Source organism: Leptosomus discolor, unplaced genomic scaffold (assembly GCF_034619465.1).
Source record: "Leptosomus discolor isolate bLepDis1 unplaced genomic scaffold, bLepDis1.hap2 HAP2_SCAFFOLD_82, whole genome shotgun sequence".
Taxonomy (NCBI): domain Eukaryota; kingdom Metazoa; phylum Chordata; class Aves; order Leptosomiformes; family Leptosomidae; genus Leptosomus; species Leptosomus discolor.
The window spans coordinates 568,215-586,886 of record NW_028237936.1 but is presented as its reverse complement, the minus strand read 5'-3'; the positions used below and the strand labels follow the sequence as shown (position 1 = coordinate 586,886).

General features: G+C 43.4%; 1 long non-coding RNA gene across 1 annotated transcript; it reads right to left on the bottom strand.

The window, feature by feature from the left end:
* Positions 1 to 501: 501 nt before the first annotated feature.
* LOC147412351 (uncharacterized) lies at positions 502 to 18,225 on the bottom strand. Its single transcript, XR_015184213.1, has 3 exons — positions 18,190 to 18,225; positions 865 to 1,007; positions 502 to 702 (listed from the first exon to the last, which is right to left on the bottom strand). It is a non-coding gene; the product is annotated as an uncharacterized LOC147412351 (long non-coding RNA).
* Between the last annotated feature and the right edge of the window lie 447 nt (positions 18,226 to 18,672).

Sequence of the window (18,672 nt, the reverse complement as noted above, 5' to 3'; positions counted from 1 at the left end):
CCCTCAGGGCAACGTAATGGTTCAAAACTCGAATTATACACTATAAAAATAATTTCATTATTGTTATCTTTAGTATTAAGATGTTGTGAATTTCAGTCAAAGTCATGATTTTTGGGTGATGCTGCATATTTTTGAATGATTGAGGCTGTCAGAGCTTTATTCTCTGTGGAATATATTGCTTTGAGAGAGAGAAGAAAAACTTACATGTTTATAATCTAGAGTAAACAGCACAATAGCCAGAAAATGAACCTGACTATAAATTAGGAATGAAATGTACCACACAAAGTGTCCTAGTTTAAACCTCTAGAGCAGTTAAGATATACAAGTGAAAATCCATTTTGTGAAAAGCCAATACAAATGCAACGGGTGCTTTAAATTGCTTCTTTATTGCTTTTTCAGAGTTGTTACTAAAACAGGAAAGGGTTTTTCAGTGCAGGATGTTCATCCAGAGTGGCCTTTTAAATCTGATTCACAAAGAAATACTCATAGCTTTCAGCTCCAACCAAGCTCACCCATACGGTTATTTTAATTTTAGCGCTCTTTATGCTCAAAGATCTTTTGGTCCCAGCACCATGGCCTCCAATAAAATAGATAGCAATCCAATTTCACTTTCAGTAACGGCAAAAAAAATCAGTTGGGAATAATTTTGTTTGGTACAAATGCCCTCTAGATTCCACTGCCAGGTCTAAACTCTAGAACCACCTGCAGAAGAATAAAATGAGAGAGAGAAATTAAAATGAGAGATCTTTGTTGCTGTTGACTGGTACCAGTTTCCATGTTCCAGATGTGAGTTGTCCATGAGTACACCAGGAGAAAACAAATGAATGTCACCATGAAGTTGTTAAATGTGCTCGAATGGCTCACCTTTAATTTTCAGGTATGATGCTGTCATTTCATGTCAGTTGTCTTTTGAGAGTAAACTTCTGGAAATGATTTGAGTTCATTTAAGGGAGGTTTAGATCCAAACTCATGGTTCTGGCAGAACCTATTGCACTTCTAAATGTTTTCTGTAAGAACATAAAAGTAGACAAAACTACCATTTAGCACAATGGATCATTTCGGTGCCTAAAAAGCAGAAAACAAGTTTCAGAACAGTGGTTTGCAGTTTCTGCCTTGTCTGTCAGTTCCATACAGCTCTCACATCAATGCATTTGCTTTCTTTCCCTGCGGGTGAAGTGCTGGGCATTTAGTACTGCGATTACTACAACTTCCTAACCACATATTGCATAAAAACACAATTTTGGGAGCTATTGCCCAGAGGCAGTCAGACCATTTTGAAAAGCATAAATTCACAACATCAGACAGAAACCAAATTGAAGGCAGATATTTGCCACCTTTTCCCCCTTCTCCACCCTTTTTGACCAGCTGTGCTACTGATCCAGCCTCCCTGGAGCTGTCCACAGCTGCATTTTCCACATAGCCTTTACCTGAGTGATATTTATGATATGCCTTGGGACCATTGCTTACCAGAGGGAGTGATTTGGCTGACTGTGTATGGTAGGTCTGTAGACCATGACAGGTGCACTAAACACAAGGTGGCTTTCTTACCAGGACTGATTTATTACTAAGTTTTTGTTCATGACTGTTTAATGAATTAATTTGAAAGTCTCTTTTTTTGTTGTTGTTGTAGAAGTGCAGCCTTGTGGGCAGGGAAACTGGTGACTGAAACCTTTCTGAGGGGCAAAGGTGATATCGTGGGCCTTGACCTGTGCTCTCAGGAGAATTGTGGTTTGCATATATTCAATAATATCCTTCTATCTGGGCTGCGTTTCTGGTGTTCCCGACACCCATTCGTAGGTCACAAACCATCAAGTTGTCTTTGGATACTTCCTAGACACCAACCTCACCTTGAAAATAGCAGCCTACAAACAACCTTAGAGATAGAAATAAACAAGGACCAGCACACCTGCCACTAGAAACATAGCAGCCATCCAAAACGCTCCCTGAAATGTGTAATATGCAGCCAGACCTCCAGAGAATATCAGATTGGCGGTGAGGAGAATATTCTTGATAACCCTGGTACCAGCCACAAAACATTCAGCAAACAAGGCTGCTGCTCCTCCAGAGACAGACATCACAGATGTAAATGAGCCTCCTGAAGAACATATGTAAAACGCACTACAATATAAAAAGAAAAAACCTATTAACAGCACACTTAGCTATCACATTTCATGCTAGATTGGAACTTGTCCAGAACATCCTGAAACTACCGCCTTTGCTAGCAGATGATCATTTGAAAGAAATTGTCCTCAAAGTTTCCCTTTGAACTTTCCAAATTGCCCTTGCCCCACCAAATACTTTAGTAGAAGCAAAATTTCTCATGGCAAACATATCCCAAGTGGAGTAGGGCCATGCATGCCAAAGCAATAGATTTAAAACTTGCTGACACATGTACATACCCCATAGAATAAGAGTCCCATTCCCATCCAAAAGAAACCATCAAAGCTTTCCATCCTACATGTACTCATTCCAGAACGTGATCTATTCTATCCAAAGCACAAAATGCCCCCATGGAAAGTATGTGGGTGAAACCCATCAACTACTGTACACCACAACATTTTCATGCAGACACTCTGCAAAAGACAGAAACAGCCGGTGGGAGAACGTTTCTCACAATATAACCACTCTCTGTTTGACTTCTTAGTCTTGATCTTCAAAGGCATTCCACAAAACATCTTCAAAAGATGAGCTTTGGATGTCAAATTCCTAACCCTACTTCATCCTAAAAACCAGAGCACAATAGAGATGCTGGTTTTATATCACAATTTTCCCTACACTATAGCTGAAGCTCTTGCCATCTGTCTCTATGACACAGAAATTATTGAACTTACTACTTTTGATAATGTACTTTTCATTTCCATAGGCACCAAATACCTTTTTCTCAACAAATATCAAGCTGATTAACACAATTCAGTTCAAGCTGCAAAGCAAGTTTCCCCCATCTTTATTATCTGGAATGTTGCTTCTTCAGTTTCAGGCCAAAAAAATGCCTTCTCTTTGCTTCTTATCTTTTGCTTTAACCAGCAATGTCATCTCTCCCCACAAATCTCTCCTTGCTTATTTCGTTAATGATAGTATCATTGTAGCTGTGGGGTTAGTTCCACTACCTACACAAAAAGTAGACAGCTAATAGGCTCAAGTTGGTTTGTTTCTCCACAAAACACATGTATCACAGACAGTTCACATTTTCACAGAGAGGCTGGTTTAATCCTTCATATGCTTCATGGATCTGCTAGCAAAAATGCCACTTTCCCTAGAAATCCTCCACTCCAGTGGGCTAAGTGGTCCCAGGAGAATGGTCAAGGAGGTATCCTTGCTGCAGGACACAAAAGTCCAGATTTGAATAGGAGACAAAGCAAGAACAAGTGCAGTGGCAATCCTAACCATCAGCAATGCTACACTACAAAGTAACACTATTTGCTTAATGCAAGTGTTGGTCAGCGATGAGGTAGCTTTTGTTTTGTTGCTGTTTCCAGTCCCTGTTAGTAGACCCCAGCTCAAATTGACTGTACTTTTAACAGGGCAAAAGAAGGGAACATAGCTAACCACAGTGACACTGATCCATTTATCAACACTAGAAAGAGCAAACAAGGCCGAGAGCATTTCTTTTGAGCTGCAGTTTGGCTGGACTAATGGGTGATTACCCTTCACAGATCGAAAGAAAAAATATGACTAGACATATTAGAAAAAGACAGGTTTAATTTGTGTTATTTAGTCATGTAATCAGAGAGCAGTCTGCATGTGTGTGGCAATGATTATGAGATAATTCTTGGAAGCTTGCTAATCGTGTCATTGCTTTTCAGAATTCAGCTTATGCTCTAAACTCTCCTGCAATTTATTAAGGTAGACACTTTGATGCTTCAGGTTCCTCCACTCCAAGACAGACATAGAAATTGCTACAACAGGGAGTTCTGACAGCCCACCTCTCCTGATAGGTTTGCTTTAAGATGGCTGGATGATTCAAGCAAAGGGATAAACATCCCCGTACAATACTAACTGTAGAAAAGAAATTTTTTTCCAGCCCATCATACATGTTATGTACACTGCAGCATGGGGCTGTGGCTCCTTTATAATTTTTCTAAAGCACATAAAATGTAACTCTGGAGTTTTAGACTGTAAAAACTGCTTGTCTTCTGTATGGGCCAGCTAGGACCCTGGGAGGTTTCTCAAAGTGAAAGACTGGGCAATTTCAACTCCCTGTGAATGTCATGAATGCAATGTCCTCACTGATTCACCTGAATCATTGGCTATTTCAGACACTTCATAAGCCTACAGCATGGGTGACAGCTAACAAGGGTGACCCTTTTCCAAAAACAGAATCTTGACAAGTTTGACTACTCCATGATCTGTCCAGTTGTACATCCTCAAAAAGGTTTCTTAGAGTATCTGTGAATAGTTTTGAATCTACATATTTATTCAGTTAGCAGGCATAAACTCCTCCTCTCTGCTATGGAGTCATACATCTCCATTCTACATGGATAAGGTGTGTTACTCCCATTTTAAAGCTGGGTGAAATGAGAAAGAAGAGATCATTTGCCCCAGGGAATCCAAAATTTCCAGCTAAACATAATTTGTTCCCTTGAGTTGCAGAACTTAGCTTTTTTTCTCCAGGCTTGGCAAAATGACAGAAAGACTCCTACATTCAGCAGAGCACAGAGGACAACACTTTATTCTTCATCCTTTGCCTGCAATAAAGATAACCGTTCAAGCAGAGCTGTCTGCATATAGAGAGGGATTTTATGCACTCAAGATCTCTGCTTCTAGCAGGTGCAGCCAAGGCTGCTAGGAAGGGTAGGAAGAGTTAAAGCACCATTTGGTTCTGGAAGATGTATAGGAATTGGAGAAGACAGAGGAATTTGCTGGATTCTGGAACGCATGAATTTAATAACTAAAATTATTCTACCTAGAGATGACAGAACTTGAACTATGCACATGAGAGAGCCGAGTTACCCCAGGCTCTAGTGGACAAAGTCGCACTAGAGAATTGCAGCTGATCTGGGGAAGTGAACTAAGCTTTTCCTAAGCTCCAATTCACTCCCGAGAAATAAACATCTGAAAAATCTTCCACGTGGAAACAAAACTTTTTCTCCCTCTGCTGCAAGGAGGAAGAGAAGAGAACAGGGGTGTGTTTTCCATCCTATTCCTTTCTTTCACCCTGCAAGTTCATGTGACTTCAGTTTAACCTAGCCCTAAGGCAAAGACTGCAGAAATAAAGATAGCATTTTTTCTGTTTCCTGTACACTGCAATGAGTGACATAATGTTGTAGAGAGAAGCCCACTGAGGCTATTACAAGAGACCAAGAAGAAACAAGATCTTCTGAGTACTGTTAGTTATTCAGAAATTTTCTCCTGGGAGCAGAAAAAAACCAACAGCAACAGGTCCTCACTTGAAAGAGTCAAGAAAACACAGAGATGGATCGGTTGAATTAGTTTTGGGGTTTGTTAATTACCTCCAAAGCTTTTAGGGTTAAAAGAAGTCTAGAGGCCTTTGCATCCAGCCTCTCTCTAAACTCATGCTCAGCTAATCCGTGTCAGCTGCATCTTCCCTTGCCAATAGAGAGGTGAGTGTGAGGAATTTCTGCATGTTACTTATTTAGCTGTTACCTTTTATGGGTCTCTCTGTCTCCCACTGACTTTCTGGCTACAGACGGGTTGGCAAGAGGAAAACCTCAAGCAATCCTCTTCTGAAAGCTTTAAAACTTGGGCGGGTGAAAGAATAGTCTGACAAAAGCAGTAGACACCTGTGAAGTCTGTGCTTGGACTTGGGCTGCTACTTTCAGGGCCGCAGCTAACACAGGGTATTGTCTCTGTTTAAAACAGCATCTGCTTATCTCATCGGAATTTGGGAATCCACTGATTCATTTTTATTAATGTGATTTTTTTTTAATGTGTTTTTCAGTCCTTACTTACATGTTTATTGAAAGGCCTATCTGCAGACAACGAAAAAAAAAATCTCATTTTTACAGGTAGTGTTCAAAACCAAAGGTGGAAACAGGCCCTACTTCATGGAGACTGTTTAAGCAGATGAAGAATAGCCAGGAACGGGGGAGAAAGAAGTTTCCACTTCACAGTGAGCAGTGATCCTCCACAGAGAGGCAGGGAGTGGGATGGGCAATGATCAACAGACAAAGGAAGGGTTGTGGAGCTAAGGCAGCAGCTGGGAGGACAGTGCTAAAGTGGACATGCTGCGAGGGAACTGGCTGGAGTAGGAGATCCAATTACCCAGCACAGGGCAGGGACAGTCCCAAATCAAATTCTCCAAATGCCAGAAGCACCTAGCTATGGCTGGAGCATGCGTTCACTCAGTGTACATCCTCCTGCACATGCACATGGGATACTCCTCATGCTGGGCTACACTCCTCCAGGAAACCAATCCATGCTCATGGATTCCATTTGTGTTAGTGAAGTTACTACCAAATTGTTACTGCTGTGCTGTGAATGGTTCTTTGTTGGTGTTTATTAACCTTGGCCAAGAAGCATCCATCAGTCTGGGAATAGCAAGGAGGATTTAATGATGACAATGAACATGCTAAGGAGGTGATTACAACCAGAAGAGCCTGATCTTTTACTTACTTGCAGAGGAAGATTTTGTAGCAATGGGAAGAGTGAAAGAGATGTCAGGTTATAGGAAAGGTACACATTGCAGGAAGGGAAGAAGAAACTTCATGGAGAGCCATGCCAGAAGGAAGAAGTAGTAGACAGGGTTATTTTGTCATGGAGAACCTGGATTAGCTGTGAGACAAGCCAAGTCCAGAAAAGAAACCACAGGAGATTAACAACAGATAAATAAGCAGAGGAAGACCTTGAATGGGGTCAGGAACTTCCAGGAAAGACACTGTTCAGGAAATTCATTCTCATAGAAATTGTAAGCATTTGATGGTGCTTGAAAGTAAACAGCAATGCTCAGTTCTGAAACTTTGTGCTTAGCAGATTTCCATGAGTGCATTTCTTTGCAATTATTAACAGAAAGGGAAAAACCAAACTCATAACTTCAGTAGCAAGGCGGGATTCTGCAAAAATGCACACTTCAAGTACAGAGGAAATCTAAAGGTTTCTAATGGGACTGAAAGCCCTGACAAATGGACTTCAAGATAACAAAAAAAAAAGCAAACCAGGATAAGTTTAGATGCAGATCATCAGTACCAGTTAAGGGCCCTAAAACAGGAATTGCTGGAGACTGCTCAGACTCTACAGGCATAAAGATACTTTTGTGCCCTACCTGCAGGACAGCAAGGACCCTGCAGGAAGCTTCCACAAAACTAAGACACCTTGATCCTTCCATTCTCTCCTGCCGGGCTGCAACGGAGACCTCTGAAAAGTCTTCTCACGTGCTTCCTTGGCAATATTGACTCCAGAAGAAACATTCCTCACATCAGAACTGGGGCTTTTCAGAGCCATTTTTACAATTCCAGCTATTTCAGTATTTTAGCACAAGTTGTCTGAGGGGTGAAGATCATATCCAGTACAATGACTCACGTGGGTTACAACCAACACATCCTTCATGTGGGCCAGAAAAAGCCATGTGTTTTCTTCATTGACAACAGCTTGTCAACACAACTGACGCCTTGGTTACCAATCCCAGCACAGATATACAGAGTGAATAGGCCAGAAACTGAAACAGCAGAAGCCCGTCCATATGGATTGGGATCTGATGCGTGTCCCTGGTGAACAAGTCCAGAGCATACTTCTCCAAAGAAGTTACAACACAGTTGTCACTTTTACCTATGAGCACCATCCTGCCCAACACTCACAGACCTCCCAAAAGAAAAGAGTGTCTTATAAAGTCCAGGATGAAGGACAATGAAAGAATAAAGATGACTTTCTGTTTCTGTCCTAAAACGTAAGAGCAAGTGCTTTGTTTAGTACAACATTCATTGATCTGATTCCACGGCTGCATAGAACTAGAAAAGACTGTACCACTCTTGACTTTGTATTTTGATTCTGAATGCTCACAGAAGGACCTGCTGGCTATTTCTGTTTTTGCTGGAGGCTCCAAGCAGTGAGGAAATTCAAATGTGTGGAAGCACACCCAAGAACTGACGATCTCTTGAAGCAGAGATTGGCTACAAAACCGGAGACTCAGTTTCGCCAAACCTCATCAATCAGACTTTGTTTTTGCCAAACCAAACACCACACCAGAAATGGGTTTGGAGTCAGCTTCCATTTTCTTCAAGCCACCAAAGTCCTGAGGTTATTCAAAGGTCTCTCTATCACCCATCTGCAACCTAAACCTTTTTTCTGGAATGGGTTCTCTGCAGATTGCCTTGATATGCCAACAAAGGGTGAGAAGCCAAGGTTCTCTGCAAGTTTTTCAGTGTTCCCCAGCTCTGGACGGGCCCCAGATACTTCAGGAATAGCCTTTCAAGTGGTGGTTTGGCCCTCATAGGCACAGGCGGTTCTGGGAGGAAGAGAGTCTCATGTTCATAGAAAATAAGATTAAGAAACAAAAATATTGAGCAAATGGCTTTGAATCTGGAAAAATATGCTCAAGTTGGGGTGAAAATTCCAGTTGTTTTTAAATGAGCTAATTTGTTCTTTCCTGTACATCAAATGTGGGAAGAAAAGGGGAAAAAAAAAAGAGAATAAAACAAACAAAAAAAACCCTTTGCTTTTTAATCTGACAGCTGCTTCTTCTGGAAAAACGATGGTTTTGTGCTTAAAATGTTAGACTGGGACATAAGAGGGCTGGGTTCAGTTTGCTGATGTGCCAAAAAATCCCTGCATGACCTTGGGCAAGTCACTTAGCCTCTCCCAGTTCCCTTTGCAAATCCTGGGGCTAAGACAAGTTCCCTTCTCCTTTGTGTATACTCTTACTGCAAGGACTTTTGAACAGGCCTGATTCTTCTTATACATTTTTGCAACACCTAGCAGAAAATGTGGCTACTCTTTTAGTTGGAGCTCAGGAGCAAGTTTGTGATCCAAGTCATGTTATCATCCATTATAAATTCTGCAAAGTCCAATTCTGGACTAGAGTTTTCAACTCAGGCCAGTCTTAAGGCAGTAGGGGATTATATCATATAAACGAGGCTGTAGATGTCACTCTCTCCTAAGAGGCTTACCCTCTCTCTGCCTTGAGCTCTGTTGTTGGTTTAGGCTATTGTCAGAATGCACTTGCTCACACTTGTGGGATGTTTAGTTTAAGAAAACCCACAGTGGCCTGAGGTCCCTTTGCATTCAGAATATATGAAATCCCAGAGATGCGAAAAGGACTGTCTACCAAGCACCACTGTGATTTCACATGATGTCCAGGTCAAACCTTTACCTGGAATTCAAGATTTAGAAAAAGGTTTTTGTGTTGGTTTGTTGGGGTTTCTTTTGGAAAAACACTTGAGTGTGAATCGGGAAGACCACACACATGCGGCAGTTTCTCACCGCCCATGATCTGATACGCCACTTAACCCCTGTGGTTTACAACCAGCCCTCACCACACTGCTTGTTGAGAGCACTGAGACACTGCTCATGCTGGGGTGGGCGGGCAGGAAATCCCCAGGGAATTCCCCAGCTGATAAGATCTTGCCCATCAAGACTCAAGTGAAGGACTGGAGTATTGGGTTTAGGAATGGACAGACTTCAGGTGGGAAATAGAAGGTCCATTTCCTTCACTGAACCAGAAGCCCTGTGTTTTCTAGGGCTGTCTTCCAAACCAAGCACAGCCTGAAGCAAGAAGCAGAAAGGACTGCAGGAGAAAGCCAGCCAAGCTTCCCAGGCACTGGTGGTTTTGACAATTCAGGAACAAGGAACTAAAGATGAGACAGGGTTGCTTCAGTCATCACAGCCATTCCTTACCAAACACAGACAACTCAGGGAGGAATTTTATTCCAGGAGTACCCTCTGACCGTGCACTGTGGACAGACATTTCACAGTATCCTCTAATAAACTGCGAGACCTCTAATTAAAGGTCAAAAGACACAGAGTGCACCATGCCACCAGCAGAGAGAGGGAGTAATTGTGAGAATCACCAGCCATTCCTGCAACTGCAGAGAACTTTACGTGTAATTGTTGCAAAAAGTAGATGAGTCTGCAACTGATTCTCTGGGTTGTACTGAGATTTGCCCACTGTTGATGAGGACATTATCATGATCCTCTTTTTCAAAGTCCATATTGGTGTCTCTTCAGATGGAAGTTGGAAAATCTGGACTCCCCAGAATCTTCTCCATAAAGGGTCTCTTAGGACTGCTGGTCCAGAAGCTGCTGCTGTTTCCTGAGCTGCTACACACTCCAAAGAGAGACACGCAACATTTTGGACCTCATGGCCAGCAGCATTCACAGCTAAGATTTACACAGTCCTTGGAGGCAAGAGCCTTGTGATTCTGAATATAGAGGGCCCTTTCATTGATGCTGTTGGTGACAGACACGCTGGATCTAGCTGTGTGTGTAAGTGAATATTAACACAATTTAACACAATTAAATAGCTGTAGGACTCAGCCTTCCTGTGGAAGAATACTCAAAGTTGTTCTTAACACATGATGAAAAAAGCATAAACTTTAATGAAATCAAGCTGAAATTGATGAACACAGACATCTTTGGCTCCCCTCAAAATACAACCTTTTAATAACACCTTTGGTTTGACGACTTTTCAATGCAATTCTACAGCGCCTGTTTCCAGCCTATTGCCCATCAGTTTAGCTGTACAAATCTGCACACAGCGTTACAGCACAAAGGCACAGATCTGGTGAGGGTTTCTTAGAAGCACTGCTGCACACTGTTATCTTAAATGATGGTCTTGTGATTAAGGCACCTAAAGGCAAGAAAAGGAGGACGAACCCCCCTTCAAATCCCTCGCGACCCTGTACAGGTCATCCAATCCCTCGCTCTATATTCCACATCTAAAATACCAAATTAAGAATTGCTCAAATATTTTAAATTTTTTAAAATCATTTGCTAACTGCATACGTGGCACTCAGACACAAATGCAGTCAGGCAGTCTGTATGTGCGATAAACACTGAAAACAATTCCTTTGCAGGAGTAGAATTAAAAGCAAGAAAAAAATCAAGAGCCTTTGCAAAGGTTCTGCACACAATTCTCAGCTTTCAATCTGAACACAGTCTGGAAAGGCCAACGTGAAGGAATCATCCTCTGGCGAGAGTTTAATCCAATTTCAAATAACTCCAGTAAAAGCACCCAACAACAGAGATATTGCTTAAAAGGGCAGTGGTTTGACACGGCAAGCCTTTTGATTACTCTTGCTATTAGGAGGTTTTCAGGTCTTGAGGTACAAAACTCTGTTCAGGACATGAACTGGGGAGTTGTGGGGGAGACAAAACCCTGAAGTTATGACTGCATGAACAACAGCAATCACTTCAAAGTTACCATCCTGAAGAACTAAAAACTTAAGCCCATACACGACTCACAAATGAGACCGTGGGTTCTGCTGCTTCTCTCCTACAAATAAGTAACTCTCCTTGACAATTATGCATTAGAAAAATGCAGGGCTCCAATTATTGTTTCTAACGAAAAACATTTGTAGCGTATTTCTAGGAAAAAAGGATTAAGGGTGGAACTCCTGGAGGCAGCCAGACATACACTGATTTTATAGGAATTGTGATCATTCTATACTTTTGAAAAACCAAGTTCTCGATGTTATGGAGCCACACCAGGCAGATCATCTCCTGACAAACTTCCTTGCACCCAACGGAAGGATTGCCCCTTGAAATTTTAATCATGTCTCAACTATTAAGAAATGTCTTAAAACAAAAAGATAGAACTAATACCTGATTTCCTACAACAACGGCAAGCTAACAAAAATATTTAAATGTGACATTTTTGACACATTCATCCTGTTATTGTGGCTGCTACTGGTCAATAGCCAGGGATCAAGGTCTCTGTTAACACAGACAACTCCAGAACATAATCCTCACATGAATACACTACCTCTAGTGCTAGCGGTACCCTGGTTTGATGAGCTGAAACAGCAGAATTCTTCTGCAGAGCTTCAGTGTGTGCAGCATTTCAGGACACACAACTGGTAGAAAATCCCCTGCCCTTCTTTAGTTACTCATCGCAGCATCCACAGGCAGCTCACAAAATACTCTGAAACAGTAAACTACTTTCAGCTCCAGAACAGCTCAAACCTCCATTAGTGCTAACAAAGAACTCAGTCATTTGAGGACAACACACTGAGTCGACCTCCCGAAGAAAAAACCCGAACCAAAACACCCCCCAGCCCTCCTCAGCTCAGCAAATAAATCGCATCAGGCTTTCCCCTCTGCTTCCCCCTGCCCCACAATTCTAAGTGACTTTCTAGTCTAAAGGCACTCACAAATAGCCACACCGTGCCTTTGTCCAAACAAGCCCAATGAAATCAGACGGCTTCAGAAAGCAACATTTACGCCGTGTGACGGCTGCTGCATCAAACCCTCGCACTAGGAAACTCCTGTTCACTATTGCACACCACGAAACATCTAGGATTATTAACGAAACATAAAAGAAAAATAATGCAAGCTACTGGATTTGGAAACTCAGCCATCCACCTTCGAGGCAGGTGCAGATTCAACTGCATGACCAAGCTTCCAGTTTCAACTGATGGCTGCTGCAAAGCAGCTGTAAAAACGGCCAAAGTTTTGATCTACTCAGTTTTAAGCATTACTTGTGCTTCTCCTGACCCTTCTACACCAAATTATCTATCTTCAGATAATAAAAGCATTACGCTGCAATCTTAGTCGCCAAGGTTTCTCCTAAACCAACTTCTTACTAAAGGGTCTTTGGCCAACGCCACTCTGATCTACTGTTACTTTTCCATCACCATTTTATCTCCACAATTTTATTGTCAAATGTATAAGCTTCGGCCTCTCGCCGTCAATGTTCTGCTATCAAAATACCAAGTCCCTGGTCATGAGGGTACTACAAGTAAAAAAATGGAACCGCTCAACCTTTAAAAACTACAGAATTCAAACATCCAGTGAAATCAAATGGTTTACTACGAGACAGATGACTATGGACAGAAACCAGATTATTAATAAAATTAAAATATCGCATTGCTAGTGGTTTCCACAAGAGAATGACATTCTGAAAAAGCCGAAGACTATCTTGGAAAGAATCAGATGTTGCTAAGGTTTTCTTTCAACAACTCAAGCTCCCACAAAACAAGTAAGGTATTTATGGAAGCAACTGAAGAACATGACAAACAAACAGACTACAGAAAGCCTCCTGAGCCGAAAGAAGAGATGATCAGTTGAAGAAGTGACCTGTTTCTCACTGTGTTTGTGTTTTGTTCTGTTTTTTAAATCTGCCACATAGGCACCTAGATTAGGCAGCTCCACCAAGCTTTCTCCGCCAGCAAAAGTATTTTCTTGTGCACGCATCACCCTGCAGTCAGGCTTGAAGTCTGGCTGGTTTTAGTTTATTTCTGCTGATACACGGGGAAAATGAACACTAGATATTTGGAATCCATTTTATTTACATTTTCACGTCCCTTAACCTAAAAATAACCGCCCAAATTTTCACGAAAGCAGGCAACACAAAACCTGCTCACAAACTGCACAGTGCTCACGAGAACACTGTAGTTCTCCACTATGTTCAACACCTCTTGGACACTTCTCAGCCAGGGGGACTTTGTTCTCCTTCTCTCCTCTCCCACTGCACAGAGCAATCAACCTCACCTAACACTTCATCTACTTCCAGCCACAAGTCTGGAGATAAGAAATTCCAGGGGATGAGTCAGCCCCGTGAACCAAAGCAAGCGAAACCAAAAGGGAGCACCTTGGATCACTGGTCCCTGTTGTTGCAACTCCCACGTCAGCATTTTCTGCAGCCCTGGCTCTCAGCGCTCTCTTCCTCCAGCCACCCCCACCCTCCCCCCCACCTCACCTCACATGCTCTGCATCTCCCTTTCCGCTCCCAGCCTTCCTTTCAACACATCCTCCCCTCCTCCTGTTTGTCCACTCGGGCAATCCCTCCTACAAAATCTCACTTCAAAATGACGACTAACAATATTGCCATGCCATCTGTTTTCGTAACATATCACTCTTCCTACACCTTTTAATTCCTCCTTTTATAGAGAACAGAATTCTTTTGGAGTGAGGACTATCCACCATTACACTGTCTAAAACAACTCGTTTCTGTTCTTAAGTCTTTCATCTTTAATATAGCTGTGGTTAAAAACGACTATTTATTTCCTTGATTAGGTTTCCAATTGCTGGCATAAGAACACAAGCTCACCGAAACCTGACATGCTGGCACAACCTCTAAATGCTTAGCAGAGCTTTAGTCTGTTCTTCCCACCTATCCTATGGTGGGCGGTTTTGTTGGTGGGTTTTGGGGATGTTTCAAGCACCAGACTCAAAACAGAAATCTAGACTGTAAAGGTACTAAATCCATCTCTGCATGGGCATTGCAGGTTCACAAACATACATGTGAATGCACAAATTCCTTAAGAAGCATCCATTAAAAAAGAACATAATAAAGAATGACCTGAATTACCATGGCAAGTTAAATTACTTTAGGCACAACATATGCCACTCTTCTGAAGTAAAGAAAACATGGGACAATTTAAAACTGTATTTCTGGTACAGAACACCTTCTTAGTCAAATAACGACTTATATTCAGTTATTTTAGATCATTCCTGTGTTTTCTGTTCAGGTAATACATACCATCAAAAATCAGAAAATACAGACTCAGGATTTGTCACTATTACTTTAGTCATAGCATACCCAAGATATCTACATAAAAGTTTTCTAAAAGCTACAAAACAAGCCTTGCTGTAATCAGAAATGAAATGCAGCGCGTACACGTTCACTCCAGAGGACGGCATGTTAAAAAAAGGAAGAGGTAACAACAAAACACACCCTGGAGAGCTCTAAACCAGATTTGGCTGTTATGCAGCAGAGAGAGAAATGAAACTGAAGCGAGGAGAAGCAGCCTTGCGGTAATGCAACACAGAGGCCAGTCACTAGTGGTGCTCCAGAGGTCAACACTGAGGCCAGTATTGCTGAACACCTTCATTAATGGCCTGGACAGCGAACAGGTGTACCCTCAGCAGGTCTGCAGATGATAACATTTGGAGGAGTGCCTTACACACCAGAGGGTGGTGCTGACATTCAGCAGGACCTCGGCAGGCCGGAGAAACGGGCAGAGAGGAATCTCCTGAAGCCCTACAAGGGGAAATGCAAAGTCCTCACGCGGGGAGGAATAACCCCGTCCCTCACTGCGGGCTGGAGGCAGACTGTCTGGAAAGCAGCTCTGCAGAACAGGACCCGGGGTCCTGGGTGAAGCAGCCAGCAACGCGCCTCGGCCACAAAGGCGGCCAACAGTGTCCCGGGCTGCATTAGGAAGAGCACCAGCAGGTCGGGGGACGTGACCCTTTCCCTCTGCTCAGCACTGGTGAGACACATCTGGAGTGCTGGGCCCAGGACTAGGCTCCCCAGTACAAGGCAAACACGGACATACTGGAGCCCTTAATTAAGGGCTTGGAGCATCGGACATACAAGGGAAGGCTGTGTGAGCCAGGATTTTGTAGCCTCAAGAAGGACGGGGGGTGGCGGGAAAGAATCTTATCGATGCGTATAAAAACCCGATGGGAAGCAGTAAAATAGAGTGGGTCTGACTCACCCAAGTGGTGCCCAGTGAACGGACAAGAGGCAACAGGCACAACTGGAAACACAAGAAACTTAAAAAGGAAGTTTTGGGTGGGTTTGGTTTCTTTCTTTCGTGTGTGGTTTTTTTTTTTTTTCCCCCCCTCTTGCTGTTTGTTTTGTTTTTCTGTGAGGGTGGTCAAACACTGGAACTTACCCAGACAGGTTGTGGCGTTTCCATCCCTGGAGCTGGTCTAGGTGACCCTGATTTGAGCAGGGTGCCTGGACCAACTAAACGATGTCTAGAGGTCCCTTCCAACCTGAACATTAATCTGAGGGTAAAAAACCCACTTCTGTGGTAGGAAACAGAGGAACAGATAGTACTCGCAGCAGAACTGGGTTGGTTTTCCTGCTGCTATTTACACCTAACAGTAAAGATGATTAAGCCTCAGTACTACAAAGCTAATTCAAACAGCCTAAAAGTCAAAATAGCTGATACCAAGTATTTATAAAACCAGCTTTATTTTACCTCAATGTAAGAAACTGCCAGACAACCTCAGGCTCTACAGTTTTTAATAATGAATATTTACTCATGCATTGCATAAATATTATTACATCATATCTCGTATGTATGCAAAATCAGAACTACAATAAAATAGGTTCCTCTGTTTCAATATTGTATCAATTAACCCACTCATCCACTTAATTTGGAGCTGTAGATGCATCAGGTCACAACAGCTTTAACATCTCACATGCCTCTGTGTCTAAACAGGGAACAGACAGACCATTCTAAATACAAAAAAAACCCAACCCACCAACAACAAAAACCACAACAAAAAAACCTGCTCTACCATAATAACTGGGTGAGAGGAAAGATACCATTACTGTGCTTTTTTATTATGTTTTTGTCCTGCCTAACATCTAACGTACATATCAACACCTCACTTTCAAGATGTAAGTCAATAAAACACGCAGAAATACCTTCATCCCCAAGGTCAGCATTACATAACGTGAGTATAAAATGGATCACAACAAGGACGCTGAACATGGCTCACATCTCAAAGAACACGGCTTTTTTTCCAACTCGGTAATTAATGCATGAGTAAACTACAATAAGTATTACATTCATTTTCCTAAATATTAAACCCGTTAGAAATTTGTTCTGACGGTCAGAAACACACTTCAGACATGGGAAGACTGTAACCCTGAGCCCATGGAGAAGGGGCAACGAAGAAGTGGGATGTGACATGAGGAAGTCTCGGGGGCAACACGGGCCAGGGGTTAGGACGTTCCCTTCTGCAGCGCAGCACCAGTGCCCGCCGTTGTAGGCAGTTTGTACCACGCTAGCGTAGGACCACCATAAAACCCCCACTTTGCAAGTCCTGCACAAGTCTCCCTTGTGACTACGCCCAGAGGTCTCCCCTCGCACGCTCACCCTTTCGCCACCCGCCCCGCAGGAACACACCTCCTGCTGTGCCGCCTCCACCCCCGCGCCCACAGACTGACCCCCCAGGTGACAACCCAGGAATCATTTACAGCCACATGAAACATCTGAATTCGAATTACTTCACATCTCCAGCTTCTGACTAGCAGCACGAAATTCAGTGGCTTTAATTGTGAAACAACCTTTCCTAATTCTAAGCTGCTGAAATAGGCTGCTGAGTCAGCACCGTATAAAAACTTAAGTCTTACGCTAAAGGGGGAGATGAAAACACAGGAATTTGTGCCCCCCTGTGCTGCACAGTAATCCCACCCCGAAATTCCACTCCCCGTGGCTGAGCGCAGGCTGTATCTAACAGACCCCAGCCTGGCACGAGCAAACCTGTCCCCACGGCATTCCAGAAGTCTGGGCAGAGACCGACTGCTGCTCCTGGCCCCGGCAACTCGGACCCGGGGGTCTCCCTCTTCACCACCTGACGTTGCCCTTGGCAAGCGAGCCCTGGTTTGAACACCTCCCCAGCAACCCACCAGCACAACTGGTCTTGTACCAGACAGCTGCCCTTTTTCCTGACAGAAGCAAGGGGCTCGAGGAACTGGAAGACCAGCAGCCAATTATCTTTCCTAATCACAAAACAACCCCGCAGACCCTTACTTCAGCTGATGGCAAACTCCTTCCGTTCACAGCTCAGTCCCTGCACAGTCCTCACCGTCCTCCAGGAAACTGGGTGGGCCTGGAAATAACTGGGTTCTCTGGACATACACACACTCTTCACCTTGAAGGTGTACTGATAGCTACACCCACAAGGTACCGCAGGGGTCACAGCATACAGGCCTGTTCTTCTGCCAGAATAAAACACACAGCGCACACCCAGAAACCTGTACTGTGAACTCTGATCTGAGAATCAGAGCTTTTAAAATCCCCAGTTGCTGACACTGCTGAACTGGTAAAGCACGGTAGAGGTCTAAAGCTTTTCCAAGAAACTTCTCTGCCTACGTTGTATTTACGTGCACAGGCTACAGGTATTTAGAGGTTCTTATTCGTGAGTGCCTAAATTTTAACCAAACCTTCTGAAGCACAGCAAGTTCTCCACTACTTCAGGGTTCTTTGTTTTCGAGGAGACTTTCACACTTTGAATCAGCCTGTCTCTAGCTAGATGAAGCTAGCCATTTCTCTCCCCCTTCATTGCCGAAAAAGCTTGTTTCATGTCCCCCCGAGATGGAGGTGTTTGTTAACTGACCTGCTCCCGTCTCTCCAATCCCACACGTGGGACCAGTCCGTAAGCATCGCCTCGGGGTTGCTCAGCCACAGCTTTCCAGGCTCAGCTTCTCCTCGTCCACCAAGCACCTCGTAAAAAAAGACGTAATTACAAAAGTTACTGCCTTTGCAAAGTTGTGGGATTCTAACTGGGCAGAAAAGTTCCCCAAGTCATCATACTACCCACTGTTACAGCACCCTCAAACACAGGGCTCAACTGGCGGTTCACAGGAAGGCTGAACACTCCTGCCTCGAGCACAGCCACACTCAGAAGCACGAGGAACACCTTTGGGGGCTGTAGCAGTTTGGGCTGTCTAATTGCAGTCCACGGGCCCCAGTCCGTTAGAGTTTGCATCCAGCAGCGTGCCTGGCTACGTCACCCCTGAGCCATGACTCTTCCCAGTCCTTCTCCCTCCACCTCTACCAGGAGAGTTGTTTCAAGGGACACAGGAAAAGTTGTGTTTAA